The sequence below is a fragment of the Neopelma chrysocephalum genome, unplaced genomic scaffold (genome assembly GCF_003984885.1).
Source record: "Neopelma chrysocephalum unplaced genomic scaffold, ASM398488v2 Primary Assembly neopelma1_70, whole genome shotgun sequence".
Taxonomy (NCBI): domain Eukaryota; kingdom Metazoa; phylum Chordata; class Aves; order Passeriformes; family Pipridae; genus Neopelma; species Neopelma chrysocephalum.
The window spans coordinates 8,160,404-8,172,660 of record NW_020897730.1 but is presented as its reverse complement, the minus strand read 5'-3'; the positions used below and the strand labels follow the sequence as shown (position 1 = coordinate 8,172,660).

The following is a 12,257-nucleotide window of genomic DNA, read 5'->3' as shown; positions in this document are numbered from 1 at the left end:
TGTCAATGCTAACTGAGCCAAAGAGGGTTATTTTAATGAATTTTTGAAAGATACATTAATTCTATGTTATGCTTTTTAATTCCTAAATTGTTCCTGACATGAGGATTGAAATATTGTACCATTTTTCATTTTAGTCATTAAGTCATTTTATGTCAAGCTGTCATTAAAACACAAACAGAAGAGTTTGACCTAGGAGAGAGATCACTCCATGCTAAGTGGTAGCTGCACTTATTATTGTAAAAACGAAGATAATGCAGTGACTGAAACCTTCTTCCACAGTGGTTCTGTGTTATTGCAGCTGACGTGGGGAACAGTGATCCAACCTTTGTATTGCACTTGAAGAAATCCAGAAACGCTGCTACAGACACCTTTTTTTCCTAAAAATTCCTAAAATTGAGGAATGTTTTGTGTTCTATCCCTGTGTCATTGTTCCCCTCCTCCCTTTTCACACTAAATCAAAGCAGGCTTTATCCTCTCATTCACATTTTGAAATGACAAAGTTTTCTGCAGAGTTTCTGAGGTATTTTTGATTCCTCAAGCACCTGCACACTTTGGACTTGCAGTCTGTGTTACAGAAATATCCACCTCTTTGGGAACTCTCAGTTTTGTATGCAGCTCTCTGGAATTCCCTGGGAAGGAGAGGCCTTGAAGGATAAGGATTTGTCTCTATACAGATGTTTCCCAGAATGGCTGTTCCCCACTGCTTCCAGAAGAGTCCCTGGTGTGCCACATGCAATTAGCACCCACACAAGGACTCCTGGCAGAAGAGCCATTCCTGAACACGTTTCTCAGGGCAAGCAGACCTTTAGATCTTCAGTTCTTCAGTGCCAAGGTCACATGCCCAAACCAATTAGACTTGTGACAACTGATGATTTCACTCTTTCCTAGCAAAGTGCAGGCTGCATAAATGCAACCAACTGGAACTGAACCCTCAGGGGCAGCACCAGCAAAGAGCCTGCATCTGGGTCACTGTCTCACCTCTGTAACTGGATCTCTTTGGCAAGAACAGACAAACGTATCCCGGAGCTTGGACACTTCTTTCACTGTCTGCCAAAGGAGGAGTGTGGCACAGGGGCTGGTCAGCAAACAGAGGCTCTCAAATGAAAAGGGTATCGACACTCTTTTATCACATTAAAGGGTTTGTTGGAGAGGGAAGGACTATGGGAGCAACAGCAGCCATAGAGATCAGTCCTAATTTTTCAAAGATATCCTCTTAATTTTTTTTCATAGGAGGAGCTAATTTCTCATGTGATACTTTGCCTAAAAATGCATCTGTGACCACACAACTAAAAATTGAAGTAGCCAAATGTACTTTTTAGAGCTTTTTGGTCCACACTTGCACAAAGATTTCTAATGGATGAAATCATCCCCACCTCCTTCCTTCAGTGTCTTCCTCATACACGGTTCCTATTTGCAGAAAAGGCAAATGCCTGACTCACCAACACAACAGCAATTGGGCACGTTCCCCAGAACAGCCCCAGCACTGCTCAAACCCAACCCCATGTCCTGTGCTGCACGGTCTCTGGGCAGTCCCGAAGGAAGATTTTTCCATGATATGAAGCGAGGAGGGCAGAAGGGGGCATCAGAGAAACAGCGAGCGCCAGGAGAGGCCGAGGAGGGGATCGTCGTGCTGAGCATCAGGGCAAAGCGTGCAGCGAGGCGCTTCTGCCGGAGCCTGAGCTCTCCGGGGCCTTCCCAGGGAACTTACATTCCATACACAAAGTGAAAGCACCAAGAAAACGCCAAACGCAGGTGCTGCAGTTTCTCTCCCGAGCAGAAAAAGGACCTTTACAGCCCGAAAAATCCACTAGTGTGCAACAGAAGGCAATAATACGCTCGTAATGTTCAGAAGATTTGGTGTGGCTGTCTGGATGCAGGCAGTGATCAGGGAAAAGGTGTGGGTTATTTTCTCCATCTAATCTTACGTGCCAGGAAAAAAGAAATTGAAATTTCTACTTAAAAAAGAAATCATTATTTCAAGATTCAGTCTTTCAAAAGTAAGCCAAGAAATTTGGCAAGTGTGAAATATTGAAACTAGCAGATATCAATTCTGGTTTTCTTAAATAACAGAGTGAGAAAAAACAACTGATAGGTTTCCAATAGTATGTACATATATTAAAAATATTACCATTATAAGCAGTCTGTGTTTATAACTCATTTCAAATGAATGAAGTCTCCAGAGCTACTCTCAACATTTCTCAAACAGAGTGGGGAAAATATGAAGTCAAGGAACACCTGCAGTGCTGTTACATTTCCAGCTCTTGGTGTGGGCACTGTAGTAAGTGAATGTTTTCGAATGTGGGTGTTTGCAAACATTTGTTGTCCTCCTTGCCTCAGGTGCTGCCACGACCTGGCCATGAAGTGCTGAGCACAGACTCCTTGCCCATGGTCTTGGAAGCCCCTTGCACAATTTCTGCTTTGAAATTCTGGAGTTCACTAGGCCAGGGCCTAAGGAAATGTTCCACTCTGCCATTTGCCCTCTCCTCAAGCCCTACAGGTGCTTGCTTCAAAATCTGTCCAGCTTCAGTGATAAAACTGGGCAATGTAACTCTGAGCAGGACACCCCAAATTACACCCAGCCCACTGCTGTCTCCTGGCTGGTTGGCAATGACACCTCAGCAAGCTGCTGGTACCAGGACAGGAGCAAACCACAGAGCTCCCTCTCTGTTACACCAATTCCTGCCTACATCCCCACCTACTCTTCAACTTTTGTCTTGCATGGCTCCTCCTTTATGCTCTCCCACATTGAAAAGGCATATGATAGCCACAGCCAGTCATGAGTCTTCCCTGGAGGCACATATTCCCTGGGCTAAAGAAGTTTTCCACCTGCAGCCTCATGTTGCATGTCCCTACACACCCCAGCTTTAACATGAGCAAAATACAACCCTTGCCCCAACCCAGAAGCCAGCACATGGGCATGTGCATCACTTAATCAGACAAAAAGAATATAGGAGAAATCTCTCTTTTTCTCTTTATTACCACTAATACACAGCACCCTTAATAAGGATATTAACTTGGTATTACAACAGAGCTACGTGTATCCTCAGAGGCAAAGCTTGTAAGAGGTCTGGTAGTTCTTCAGAATACAAAATCATACCAGTTTTAACAAGAGGTGTGTGTCACTCAGGCTTCCACAGTCTGAAAACCTACTCCTGCTCAAAAAGTCACATTTTCCCTTTAAAGGAAAGAGGAAATAAAAAATGTTTGCCCTTCAGAATCCTTGGATGTTTTTACTGATCTTTTGTTGACCATTTTGTGAACTCAGAAGGCTGATGTCAGTTACTCTATAGAAAGGATACAGGCTGTTCTACCATAACTGGAATTATTTTTAAACACTTCCCCCTCACTGACTAAATCCTTGGAGGCTAAGGGGGAAGACAGACCAATGGGTTTATATTGAGAACAGGACAACTTACAAGAATTTAGTTCAGGAAAAAATAAGGAAAGTGTGGTGTAAAAACACAGGTTATACATATTCGTGGTGGAGGTATTTTGACACTGTCATGGGAGAAAATCAACAACTTATTCCTGGATATAAAAACTCAGGTCAGACATTTCAGTCAGTGGGCCCATATGTTTATTCATGTCCCAGTCAAATTACTGGCAGATTGATACATCCTCATCATTATTAACAATTATGTCTCTGCTGGAGTTTCCACAGCTATTTGAAATAAACACTCCAACCCTTGCCAGCAAAAGTTTCACCCCTTTACACATATACAAAAGTTTCCTTTGCTTTGAAATTCCAGACAGAGCAGCTCAGGAAGAAAACAAAATAAAAACAAGCAAACAAGCCTTCTCCTGCTTGAGAAGCTCAGCCACAACAAGTAACGGGAGAAAATTTACTGGAACGACTTGGGAAAAATCACAAAGGATACACAATCTGTAACTTCTGATCAGAATATTCATGGCAGTATATAAAAGCAAAATAGCAGAAACAGGCATGGTAAGATTTCATTTTAATCGTAAAACCCTGATCTTTCCACTGCTTTCCCCCTCAACTTTCAGATTTTAATTTCAAACTGTTTTCAGACTCTCAGATTGAGATGAGAGGTGACCACAGGCCTGTCTATGGGGGTTACTGGGAGAAACAGCTGTAACTGGGCAGAATTTGTGATCAGTGATAACAATCCCAAAAACAACAAAAGAATAATGCTTTCCTTTAATTCACTTTCAAAACAACCATAAGGAAAACATAATAACAAACAAAACTGTCCCATATTTGTAACGAGCAGTATTCTCAATGTCAGGTTGCAGATATTTATTTGCAAAAAGATATTCTCTCCCTTGTCTCTCCTGAGGGACAGTGAGAACAGCGAAACTGGGGTTGGTTCTTAGGATGCTGATGACCAAGCAGCATTCCTGTAGCACACATCTGTCCCCTGTACCCTCTTTTCCAACTGAACACTCCTACTGCCAGCTTACTGCAGCTACCATGGCAAGGATTGCCTAATAGTTCCAGTCTTACTAAAGAATACCACTCTGAACTCTACTAAACCCATTTAATTTGTTTTTGCAATTTCTGGTACTTTTGAAAAAGCCTCAGCTCTTGCAGCCACAGAAGACTGCAACTTCTACGTTGCAAGCAATCAACTATTTAACTTAAGAGATGAGGTTCTTGGCTCTTGTCAGAAGTTAGAAGTAGAAAATGAAAAAAAAAAAGCAGTAAAATATGTTGAACTGAGAAACATTTCAGGTGAATCTCATGATTTTGGGCACTTTTTAAAAAACTTGTGGCTAATTACAGAATAGACATGCAGGTGGACAAGACTACAAGAACAAACACACCTATCCTGGAAAGCAGAAGGAGAGTATAATGTAACAATACATGCTACACCTCTGGCCTGCTAAATTTCTCTTTCAGATTTTGAGGATGACAAATTTTTAATAATTCACTGCTGTCAAGTGACAATTAGCAAAATTAAAACAGAACCTAAGCTTTCTGTGCTGCCCACCGGAGCACAAAAATCTTAACTGCCAACAGAAAGGGGGCTGCACGCTCATGATTTTAATCAAGTCATCTGAAATTTGTTACAGACCTCAATAAACTTGAACTCATCACTGTACCTGACAGGGGCCCTGGGTCACTGGGAGCAGGCCATCCACCAGATGTCACATCTTGCAGAACTTTGTCATATCCTTCCTCAGGACCCTTCTGAAGTGTTGTGCTTTCCGAGGGGTTTCTCAGCAGCGCGGAGGATGTCTGCTCGAGAAACAAATACACACTTCTTTCAGAAAACAAATGGTAGGTCTTTAGCAAATAATTCATCTTCAGGTATTGAATAATACTATTTATATACTTGGAGGCATGGCAGAGTTTATCTATTTTTTCCATTGATAGCACAGATTTAGTCAGTAACACTTTTAATATGAAATACTATCCAGCAAGTATTTTTTTTAAAAACACTACACTTTCCAGGCAACTCTTCAGTAGGATTTCTAAAGTATTGAATCTCTAAATTTACCATGGGCTTTTGACAAAATTTTTGTTTACCATTCATACACTCAAGTGAATAGAATGACATTTTTACACAACTTTAAATAAGTACACACATTCTCTAGTGAATTCAGAAGTGTATTTCAGGTTTACTGGTACTGAGAATAAGTTCTAAAAAACTCAGGAGATAAACACATCAAAAGCATTAGTAAGATTTATGTAACTGCCTTATGCATTTTAGCCATCTGACAGTGTTAGATCTTTACAGCAGAACAGATATGTCAATCCCAGTTACACTTTTTATATGTATTGCAAAATAGGCTTCACTTGAGCCTAATTTGTCCTTAAGTGTTTGTGATGTTCCAACAACAGTCCCGAGGTCCTGATCCAGCCCCTCTGCACAGAACTAATCCCACAGTCATGGCCTGAAAGCACTTCTATTATATTAACATGCAACTTAAATGAAAACACTCAACTTATTAATTCTTTAAAAGAATACATAGCTTTTAGGGATCTAACTGAGATGAAGGCAAAATCCATGTGGGGATGTGATCAATGTGGTTAGACCTCCACTGTTAGAGGAACACACGTAAGGACACTGGGGCTGGTGGTCTGGCCCACTCAGCTGTCTTCTCTCTTTAGCTTAGGAATTATATGGGGAGTCAGTAGAACAGGAAACTTCTCCCTCCTCCCAGCTTATTAAATGATTTCCTGTCAGTCCTTAGAAAAAGCAACTCATTGCTCAAACCCTTAAGAAGTTGTGAGTGGCTCACACCCAGGCTGGGAACAACAGGAAGGGAAGGATAAGCAGAGCTAATTGGCCTTTTTACACTTTGACAGGGTAGCCAGCACGTTGTAGATAATCTTTCTACACCAGTGATACCTTGTTGGTCCTTTCCTCTCTTTCATTTGGCTTTGCCTTTAAACATGACCATGTCAGATGTGATCCTGGCCAACACCCACGGGCGACTTCATGACCTTCTCTGCATACCCAGGACTCAGGGAAGCTGCATTTAAATCTGGTCACTCCACCATTTCCCATGCATAATGGAAATAATCCATTTTTCCAGTGGCCTTATTCACATAATTAAAAAACTCAAATAAGCATGAGTAAGATCACCTAATATGTGAATTTCTGAAAAGACACACTTTTCAAAGTGATCTTTCTAAAACTATGTCAACTGTTGTTTATATATTTTTTGTTAAACAAGCACATTTCCATCAGCAGTCTAATAAGAACCCCAGTGACCAATATTTTGGCACCTAGACCATGGACTAGCTGGTACTACACATGAGGTTCCAGCAGTCCCAGTCATGGTATGTCCATACTGCCTTGACGTGCAGGGACATTTTTGCTGAAGTAGGCCCTAAATTATTCTTCAAAGAACTAAGTACTGAGTACAGTCCTTTGACCACAACTGCATAGCAAGTATTCCTTTCTGTTGTCATGTTCTGCTCCCAACACGCAAGCATAAAAAAGTGCACAAATTACATTAATACACATCTGATTTACTAATAAATCTGCATGTTTAAAATGCCAGATAAAGCCCACTTTAAAAATTTATCAAATTTCAGGAATTACTTGTAACAAGTCAAGGAGCATCATCATGGTGACTTAGACCCTGAGTGGTATTTCCATCCTCAGTGCTCAACCCTGAACCATCCCCACTCATCCACTCAGAAAGGCCAAGTGCAGGATAGGACACACCGGGCTTGATTCCAACACTCCTTGAATAAGGCGGTTATTCCACAGGGCTCACCAGTAACACTCTGAGATTCCAGTGTAGCACGGAACAGGCTTTTCTTTGCACCAGCACGACACAGTCGAGGCACGTTAACTGTGGCACAAGGAGCTGGAGTACCTGGTGCTTCATCAGTCCCTGAGCATTGCTTGGTCATGCAACAGGTTCCTCCTGCTCAGGTGTTACCTCCTGCTCATCCTTTCTGACTAGAATCCTGTCATCTGCAGATTTATGCACACTCTTTAATCTTCAAGCTACGTTTTTGATCGACAAGCCATGGCCAGGATTTCTGTGAAATCCCACCCATTTGACAGTGAATGGCTGATAACTGTTTGAACACAGGTTTTCACTGTGCTTCTCACACACGTACTTTAGCAGTTCCATAAAGATCTGAATTTTCTAGCCTTTTTAGCTTACAAAAACACCATGAGAACATTTAAAAAATTGTCCTTCAAGACAATTTTCAAGACAAAACTATCAAGTTGGCCCCTTACTTTTACTTGTGGAAGAAACAAGGCCAACCTGGGCAGCAAAATTGAAGATCTAGTTGCAACTCTCATTCTCTCCGCAGCTTTTACTTGGATTCAGATGTTTGCAGCATTTATACTTCCTGTTCTGCACTGCTTTAGAGCAAAAGCTGATGGTACATCCTGGAAACATGTATTCTTGGAGGTGACAAAAACGTTGCCACCATTTATGGCAAATAAAAATATCTCAGAGTTTTAAAAACTCACCATTACTTTTACACATAGAGTGTAAAATAAAGATGAACACACTGATTTTTTTTACCTTTGATGTATCACACTTCTGTCTCTAGTTATTTTAAAACATATTTATTGCTAACTATCACAAAGTTTGGCCACCCTGAAGAAATACTTTGTGCAATGTGTACAACTGGAAGGGGGAAAGGGCATGAAAACGCACATCACAGAAAATCCACATTTCTCTACTGATGATCAAACCTTTTAAGTAAAATGGTCCAACGGTTGTACTTCATCTAACAGTTAAAGATGTTTCATTCTGCACTAAAGACAGGCCCTTTTTTTGTCTCCTAAAACATGTTTCTAATTTAAGTTTGAAAAAATATTTCCATTGTGCCATATATGCGGTAACTCAAAACCAAAATGAAAGGATTAAAATCAGGGCTGCACAGAATGGTTTAAATTAAATTCAGGTAGTGGGGAAGACTGCTGTATCTGGCAAGCTCCTACTTACTGAGCTTTCTGGCCAAGAGGCAAGATGAAGCATAACAATCCTTACCTGCCAAGTCTAGAGCAATTTTGAGGGTTTTATTCATCTCTTAAAATAAAATGTTAATGCTCTTGGAAACTTGCCTACCCATACAGTAGATCTCACCTGTCTTTTCTTGATCCTCACACAAATGTACCATAGTACGCTTCAGTAATGACTGAAAATGTTCTCTACCTTTCTTTTCTTTCTTTTTCTAAATGCACGGTATTTAAACTTATCGCCCATTACACCTCAATGGAAGACGTGACTAAATCCTACAGCTATGCTGAAAATCTCAGCTAATAGGTTACAAACAGTTTGTGAAGAGCTGAAATCCGGACTGTGGAATGTCCTCTTCCCATCTGTCACTCTTCTCACACCGATAAAACATTTGCAGTCTGCCCATAGTCTTCCTAATTAAATCTCCCCCCCCCAAGTGGTTCTGTTTATGATAGTGCAAACTGATTTATTTATGATTCATATTATTACTACAGCCATTGCAAAATCAGCCCTGAGGTTTCCCCAGATACAGTTATGTCCCCTCCATGGATTGCTCCTGACTAAGAAAGGAAGGCTAAGCAGAGCTCTGTCTTTCAGAAAAGGCAGTGGAATTGGAGAATTAAAGTTTTCATGGGCTTCTCAGGAGATTCCTCCAAACAGTAATATTAAATTATTTTTGCAATCATTTGGGAAGAAACGAAACACAAAATAACACATGGATCTCGCTGGAGCTTTCTCCCAGGCTTGTGTGAGGTATAAAGATCTTTCAGATGGTACCAGTAACACACAGTTTAGTAACAGCCTGGCCTAATAAGGCCACAGCTAATCTGCTCAGACCATCTACCTTCAGGGAATTTTTTATTCCAAGCCAGGGAGTTCCCAAACTTTTTCTGCCGCATGTACAACCATCAGCAACAGCAAATACCTTCACTGGCAGGATCACTCCTGTTTGTTTGCCCGGCTGAGCCATTTTGAAGTGGTTTGTGCCCCTCCCAGCAGTACATTCATCACATTACCTAAGCTGTTGCATTCTACAGCGATCTATAAACCATTATTTGCTGTAAACCCCCAAAATTTGCAGCCATGCCACACCAGGTCACAAGCACAGCCACTTTGAGGACCTGTTTCCAAATCTAGTGTTTTAACACCATTTTCCATCTCCCTTGAAGATGATTTTTTAAGATACATTGACAAGAAAATTTTGACAACTTTGCCAAAAAAACAAGTTTCAAATCTTTCTGGTTGGGACCAGGGGCATTGTAACAGGTCAAAATCCAAAGAATTCTTTTATTGTATATCAAGATCATGTCTGATGAAATGCTGTGAGTTCTGAGCACTTTGGGGTGGACTGACAGCAAGTAATGGAACTCCTCCTAGCACTGTGCATTCTGCAAAACAGTGGTTTAAGAAAAAAACAAAGTCGTAGAACCATTTAGGTTGGAAAAGACATAAAGATCATCCAGTCAGTTAGCTTTGTTCTTCATAATTTGTCAGGAAAAAAGAAAGGTGTGACTAAGCAAGGTTGTAATAAAGGCTGCTTTTGTTGGTAACTTTGTTGGTAATTTTTTTTTTCTTGGACCACGTCGTGAAATGGGTTAGTAATTCTTGGAAACTAATGTGCAGCACTTGCCACTGACAGGGATGCCCCAAGGGAAAGACGTGGTACCCAACTTGCCCTTCTGCAGCCTGCTCTCAGATTGACATGTACTCCAAAATGTGCAGAGATCCCTGCTGAAGGTCCTGCAAAGGGGTATCTGCCTCATACGCAGTCTGCAGAACTGAGAAGTTGTTACAAAACTTGGCAACTCAGACCAGGGCTGAGAGATCAGGGAAAGAAAACTTCATTGTCAAACAGGAGGTAGCTTTTCAGTTTTGCTTAAATTCACGTCCCAAGTGACTTATTTCATGATGATTTCAACTGCCACATCAGTGACCTTTGTGTTCAAAATGTGTTTCCAGTACTGGCACATGCAGAAAGCTTTCTTCTTAAATTACAGAGAGTTCAAATAAGTATAATCCTGAACGGGATCTCAACTTCAGAACAGAATCAGAGTCACTCGTGCCATTATCAGATCATCTTCTCAGACAACCCGAGGTCAGGCCAACCTAGGCAATTATTTATAGTCATTGGTGTGGAACTCGTGGCATGTGAAAGCCTTGTGAAAGCTCATCAGGCTGCACACAACTCCAGAGGTCATTTCTGTTCCTTCTCATTATACCAGCCCTTAATAGTGAGGAGGTTAGAAACACTCCTTCAATTCTAGATCGCAGTATTTGGCTTCTTAAGAAAAACCAGTGTGCTGCAGCCCACAGTGAAGAGGTGATTGAGACTAATGCCTGAACTCTTGCGGCAAGGCAGGTCCATAACATGGGACATTTCAGTGAGAACGACCTCTCCATGTGATCACAAGAACAGTCAGGGAACCAGTCTGCATAGGTACAGGCTATGGATGAAAACATGGGCACCGAGGTGGGAAGTGCATAAAACCCCCCGAGGTTTTGAGCTTGCCCACATTCATTTCTTTAGAAGGCCTTGGAAGTGACACCGACTTTAAACTTCATCAGTGGTACAGACAAGGTGCTGCTGGGACACCCCCCCGCAGAACTGGGTTCCTGATGTGCCGTCACCTGATGGCTCAGGGGGGACAGAGCCGGCGGGATATGGCACTGTAAGCTCTGGTGGAAAGCTAACACTTTGCACCATTGCCCTCATCTCCAAGCAATTCTCTCTCATTTTCTGGTTTGTAAGGAAAGCCACAGAAATCAGATAAGTACATTTGGAAAGTCTATAGACCCCACCTCCCATTTACCAAAACACCACTAATTATTCTGATACAAAGACACTAAAAGGCACCTACGGAAGGAAAAGATATCCTTCACATTAAATAGAGGCAAAAGTACTGCTGAACCCATTAAAAAAATAAATTTAGGGAATTAAGGCAATCTCCTGTTTTAGTAAGTACCACAAACTAGATGCAGTACTTTTTCTCTGTTGGCAAGAAAAAAATAAATTAAAAAGCTCAACTGTACTATTTCTAGTGTGCCAGAAAGCCAGCACCCTGTGCCTCAGCAGGGAAACACAGACCTTTTACCTCAAACCGTGTTCTGACCTTTTCAGTACAAAAGCAGCAGTGGGTGGAGCCCCGTGCCCAGGCAGTGGCCGTGCACACCCTGCAGCACAACAGCAGGGAATCTTTGGCAGTACACTCTGTAGGAACTCTATAAGAGCACAAGGAGCTGATGCTGCCTCATGGCCAACGTCCACATTTGTTTTCAGTTGTCATAGGAAATAGAAGTTCCATACTTTCCACGTTCATTTTTATATATATATTTACATAAAAACAATGTAAAGAGGAGTTCAGTTCTATCAGGCAGCCCCCTTTCTACTCCCCCTATCCAGTTGCTGGAAGCCAACTTCCACTGCTGAATAGACTTCATTCTTCATTTCTATTCTGCCTTTTATCACTCACTTCCCTGAAAAGCATTCCCTTTATTCACGTGTGTGTGTTCACTCTTTCAGGTTACTGCTCTTGATCATTACATTGGTGTTGAGTAGAAGGAAAAATAATCATCATGATCTCACCACTCTCTCCTCCCACAGAATGTAGAGGTATCTAATATTAACTTTTGTTTATACAGCTCAGCCTCTCACAGTGGAGTTGTTGCTTTTATCATTTTCATTTTGGTATATCTCTTAGAAACCAATTGTTGCATTCCCTGCTCTGATATTGTTTTGCTTTTACCAATGTACCAAAAGAAAAATGTGAAAGATGACAGTATGCACAGCTAAGACACGTGTGCAACGTGCAGGTTTACACAAGAATTCATTATAGAGGGAAAAAAGAAGT

The 12,257-nt window shown here is 41.4% G+C and overlaps 1 protein-coding gene across 1 annotated transcript in view; it reads right to left on the bottom strand.

Moving 5' to 3' along the window:
• The window catches only part of PIK3CB (phosphatidylinositol-4,5-bisphosphate 3-kinase catalytic subunit beta), a 279,429-nt gene that overhangs the window by 165,747 nt on the left and 101,425 nt on the right, over window positions 1-12,257 (bottom strand). Inside the window, exon 4 of the mRNA XM_027686271.1 lies at window positions 5,068-5,203. The gene's annotated coding sequence lies outside the window, so the exon portion shown is untranslated. The remainder of the gene's footprint in view (window positions 1-5,067; window positions 5,204-12,257) is intronic.